We start from the raw sequence: 6000 nt of genomic DNA, 5'->3' as shown, positions 1-6000 counted from the left end.
TGTCACCACAGTTAACTTGAAAAAAGATAAAAATGGACTTGGGTCACTTTCAAAATAAACGGCTCAAATATACAGGGCGTTCCATTTAAAAAAAGTTACATGTTTGCCGTCACACCTAAATGCAACACATCCTGTATAAAAGAAAATAATTTTACGTTATAGAAAGTGGTGAGTTAAACACAACTTTTGTTGAAAATATTTTTGTCTATCTCAAATGATAAACCGATAAAATACTAATAACTCAAAAACCTAAAAAGGGTAATAAGGGAAGGGTAGAGAGCTACAGAGGAATTAACCTACTAGACTCGGCATACAAGGTATACACGAAGATACTGCTGGGAAGACTGGAGGAGGAGATGGAGTTGGGGGGAATTTTGCCGGATGGGCAGGCAGGCTTTCGGAAGGGAAGGGGAGCAATCGACAACGTGTACGTGTTGAAGCATCTGGCAGATAGAGAGCTGGATAAGAAGGGAGGGAAATTGTACGCCCTGTTTATAGATTTGAAGGCGGCTTTTGATAAGGTAGATAGGGAAAAGTTGTGGAAGGAGGGGGATCACGGAACACCTAATTGCGAGAGTGAAGGAAATATACATGGAGACTATGGCTAGGATAAAAGTGGGAGATAAGCTGAGCGACGTGTTCTGGACGACGAAGGGACTGATGCAGGGATGTCCGCTGAGCCCAAGTCTGTTTGCACTGTATACAGCGGACCTGGAGGATAGATTGGAAAGGGGCAAAAAATCCCACCAGGGTTGGTGGTGGGAGGTAGAAAGGTGCATATGTTAGCATACGCGGATGACATTGTGGTCATGGCGAGAGAAGCGGCGGAGATGAAAAATATGATAAAGACATTGGAAAGATATTTTAGGGGGAATGGGCTGGAAGTGAATGTGGGGAAGACAAGGATGATGAAGTTTTGTAAGGGTGGGAGAAAAAGAACAGAAAACTGGAGATGGGAGGGAAAAGAGATCGAGGAGGTTAGGGAGTATACTTACTTGGGGTATGTGTTTAGGGAGGACAACAGGGTGTGATAGCTATGGCAAAAAAGGCGAATAAGGTGAGGGGACAAGTATGGGGTTGGGGGAAGAGAGTCTTTGGAAGGAATGTGGCAGCGAGGAAGATTATGTTTGAAGGTCTGGTTAGCAGTGTGATGTATGGGGCAGAGGTATGGGATGGAGAGAGCAGGCAATGCTGGAGGACGTGCAAGCTAGATACTGGAGATTGGTGCTTGGGGTGGGGAGAGAAACACCGGGGTATATAGTGAGGGAAGAGGTAAAGGTGGATAAGGTCAGAGTGGAGGCGGGCAGGAGGACAGTGAAATATGAAGAAAGAATAGAAGGGAGGCCAAACTGTGGGATCTTGGGAGAGTGTTGGAGGGAAATTAGAGAGGGAAAGATCAGATATGGGAAAAGAGACAGAGACAACTATTATAGACGAGCGGGCTACTCGGTAACTGAGATAAATAATAGACGAAGGGTGGGTAGGGAGATATGAGGTTCGTTCCAACCGCACTTTTGACTGTCAATTGACAGTCACCAGCCTGCGCAGTTGAAAAGTGCCGTTCCATCCGACCCGTGGACGTGCCGCGGACTGGTCGGCGACAAGTTGTCATGAGTTCCGACGACTGTCGGACGCGTTCATGTATGCGTCCGCGACAAGTCAAATGCGTACCTGGTTTCGACGATGTACGGTTTGTCACGATCTTTAACGCTTGCGCATAACAGAGCATAACTCATTTCCAATTGTGCAGCCGGTCTGTTTGTATCTCTTATGGGTATCTTTACCATCAAGCGGGTCTGTCACGACGAGCTGAGTCTATATCTATGTGGCAAACTACTGGCACTATTTCTCTGAAAATTTGCATACAGCGTTTATCCGAGGTGCTCGTTTCAGCTAAAATATTTTCAGTGTTCTCCAACTTCCGGTTATACCGGAAATGGACCCCAACTTCGTTATTTTAAATGGAATGTACCAATTTTTATTGAGTTTTCGAGATCCCCACTAAATTTTAATATAATTTGATATAAGTCATCATATGTCTAGAGTGCACCATTTATGAATTATTTCAGTTTTTTCGAAAATTATGGCAGATGCAATCCTTCACAATAAAAGTAATTTTTCGAAATTATACTCGAGCCAAATATTCTCAGGGTTTGCACAGAGAGGACCCATAGTTTACATAACCCTTGAAAAGTTTTTTAAAAAATTTTACAGATTGGTCAGAAATTTTCCCCGAATTTGCCTATCTCGAAAAGTCGAAAACTTCATATTTTTAAATGGCAACCCTAATTTGGGGGTTGCTTTTCAAGCATTATGTAAGCTATGGGTCGTCTCTGTGCAAACTTTGGGAATATTTGTAATTTCGAAAAATTATTTTTATTGTGAACGGTTGTATCCGCCCAAATTTTCGAAATTTTCATAAATGGTGCACTCTAGACATATGATGACTTTATCACATTGTATTAAAATTTGGCGGGGATCTCCAAAATTCAATAAAAATTGTTAAAATAACAAAGTTGGGGTTCATTTCCGGTATAACCGCAAGTTGGAGAAATCTGAACAAAATTTTTTACATATAAGATTCAGTTCGTCGTGACAGACATTTGGATTTGGATTATTCTCTACTCTTTTACATGTTTCTGCTGTTTTGTTTAACACATTTTTAAGAACTTTTATTTCATATGTATGTTTTATGACAAGTTTCATACACAAATTAATCAAAAAAGTGTAAAAACATGCATATTTTTATTTCATTTTTCTAGTAAGGGTTATTACGGTTTTTTTACATTTCTAATAATGCTACTTTAATTCATTATTGTTAAAAAAATGAGTAAATGGATTTCGTTTGAATTGGCAAATTGTGATTGCAGCGCTAACTATCGGCAGGGTTGGATATAAAACGTACATAGAAATTTCAAACTGTTCCAACAGCGTTGACGAAATGTACGCGTACACGAACGTGTCCACGGACGAACATGCGCAGAAAAAAGTCCTGTACTAGTCGTGTATGCGTACACGACGAGTCAAATTTGTGCGGTTGGAACGAACCTATGGAGGGAGTTGAGAGATAGGGACCGAGATGTGCAGAGACAGGAAAGAAGGACACAAATAAAAGAGGGGAGCTATAACGAAAGGTACAGGGACATAATAACGGAGGGGCTGCCTAGATACTTGTTATTGGAAGGAGATGAGGAAGGGAAGAAGTTGGTGGCTAGGTTCCGTTGTGGAAACGAGGAGAGAGCTAACAGATACTGGATGGCCGATGAGGAGAGGTGGTGTAGGCTATGCAGGGAGGAATGGGAAACATTGGAACATATGTTGAATGGGTGCAGTGAGTTGAGGGGGGAGGAGTTGGAACGAGGGCAGATCTTAGGAAAGGGGGGAGAGGGGAAACGATGGATGAGAATGGTTGTGGGGATAAGGAGACAAAGGGAAGGATGAGGGGATGATTGGGCCGAGGGTATGGAAATGGAGGAAGAGGGTAGAGGGTGAAAATAATATACTAATAATATATATTAGAATGTATTAAGGGGATAAAAGTTGTAAATATTAAAAACAATAAAATGCTTATTAATTACTAATAACTCACCCTGTAGATACAGGTGTCTCCGAAATGCGTGTACAACGAAAGACCATAGGTCGATTTAAGTTAAATTATCTATATCCAAAGTTACTTCTTAAATCAGCACTAACTACGGCGAGGTTTTGTAATTGCAATGACGTACACAAGGCTTGCAGATATTTAAAAATACCTTTTCTCTGGCTTAATACTTAGGTAAAAAAATTTTATAAGAAACAAAAAAGTTTCACATTGTTCGTATCTTAACATTTTTCGCTAGCTATCTTTCTTTAGGAGATAATCGACTGTTTCCATACATATCAGCGAAATTAAAATTTCGTTATTTTAAAAAATTCCATTAAGAAAAGATGTTTATAAATTAATTTAAAACAAACATTTTAATATTTATAAAATGATCTAACGATGAATGATTATACATTATATTAATTGCTGTAAATTGCATCGAAGAAACATTGAGACCACTTGAAAACCGATAATACGTTAGTCTCGTTGAATATTTAATGTTTACGATGCATATTTCCCAACAAAATTAGTTTTCACGTAAGTTTTCCTTCTTTTCAGTTTAACATCACTCAAGATGTCGAAAACGCTCGGTTTTTACCTCCTCGAATTATATTTTCGCAAAAGCCTCATTTGGCCCATCTCGCGTGGATTGCAAAAATTTGGGGCGTTTATTTGTATCACGATAAACATCATTTGTAGCTGTTACCCTTTATTTATAAAAATTACAAGTAAGTTATAACATTACATTTATACCAATCAAAGTGAGCAAGTTAATAATTTTAGATTACAAGAAAAATTTCGGGAATATATTATTTCATTTCGAATTTATTATGCTGAGCGCGGTGGTTCTTTTTGATAATATTCTAGCGTTCCGATATCGGTTTGATTTGCTCGAAATGATTTCTTTATTAAGCGATTTTGAGTTATTGGGTGTTCCTAACAGGTTGAAATCAGTTGAGGAAAATATGAAAATTGTGTTAAAATTGATTCGTTACGGCGGATTTTTTTTGGGATATTTTATGGCCTTCTATATAATGATACAAAATGATTGCGGTCATAAAATTTGTTTCATAGTGGAATATTATGAACCGTTTGAGTTGGGGAAATGGGAAATAACTGTAATTGTGTTGTTTCAAATATACACCGTAAGCGGTGCAATCAATATTATATTTTTTTCAACGATTTTGTTCGCTTATTCCTTGGAATTATTAATATTACGAATTGAAAACCTTAAAATCATGATTAAAGGCTCACATTTCACCACAATTAAACAAAAAAACCATCAAATTTTTCGACCCATCGTATTGTATCATCAATATATATTCAGGTGTTAACGATGATTTTATTTTTGTGGCACTAATACATGATGTTATTATTTTAGGAAGTTTAAGTGCGTTTCCAGCTTTTACACCAGCTTCGTTGCGCCCACAAAATTCTTCATTTCACTTTGTTTAACCATGGCCATCACAGCATTCGTTCTGGTTTGAGATTTTTGCTTAATAAAAATGCTTAATTAATTAATGATGTATTTATAGGAAAATAATTTAATAAGTTTCTTTTTGATCTTAATAACATCCTCTGGTATACTTTTAATTCACGTAATTGCACAAAGATTTACCACAGCGGTATGAACTCAGTTCTTTACTAATCAAATATACAGGATATCCCCGAAAAGCGTGTACAACGGATTTGATCCAAGTTTCGGAGAGTACGCATTTCAGAGACACCTGTATATATATAAATTAAAATTAAGTTATTTTAAAAAAATGTTTTAATAAAAGTTGTTTGAAATGTAATTCTCAACAAATATTGTTTATAAAATAATTCGATACGATCAATAGTTATTGAGATAACCTCAAAAATATGAATTAAAATTAAAATAATCGACTTTAAATATATATACATATATACATAATTATTATATTAATAGGCAGGTAGCGTAGCCGAAGATATTTACAACATGAACTGGTATGAAGCTGACGTTTCAACACGAAAAGATGTGTTAATATTGTTGTGTATGAGCCAGAAACCTCTCATTATGGATATTCCTTTATTTGGAGAGTTGTCCCATCTAGGAGCGGCTAATGTAAGTATTTGTAGTAATTAAATTTGATGACTAATACATATTTATTTGATATGACTACTTAAGCTGAATTATATGATTATATTTAAGGAGTACAAGAAGGTGTACCTTTTCTACAATTGGATTATACAAATGATAAAAAAAAAGATCGTTTGAAACTGAAGTATATTTGAGTGTAAAGATGTAGTTTAAGATATCTATGGTTATAATATTACTTATTTTTTATTTGTGTGCGAAAAATTTGTATCAATGTTTACTTTGAGGATAGAATAAATTTTTAAAGTTATCTTTGAAAAGTTTTTCTTGCCATCTACATTTTGAAGAGTTAATAAAC

Source organism: Onthophagus taurus, unplaced genomic scaffold, assembly GCF_036711975.1.
Source record: "Onthophagus taurus isolate NC unplaced genomic scaffold, IU_Otau_3.0 ScKx7SY_15, whole genome shotgun sequence".
Taxonomy (NCBI): Eukaryota; Metazoa; Arthropoda; class Insecta; order Coleoptera; family Scarabaeidae; genus Onthophagus; species Onthophagus taurus.
The sequence above is the reverse complement of the archived record's forward strand: the minus strand, read 5'-3'. Positions refer to the sequence as shown.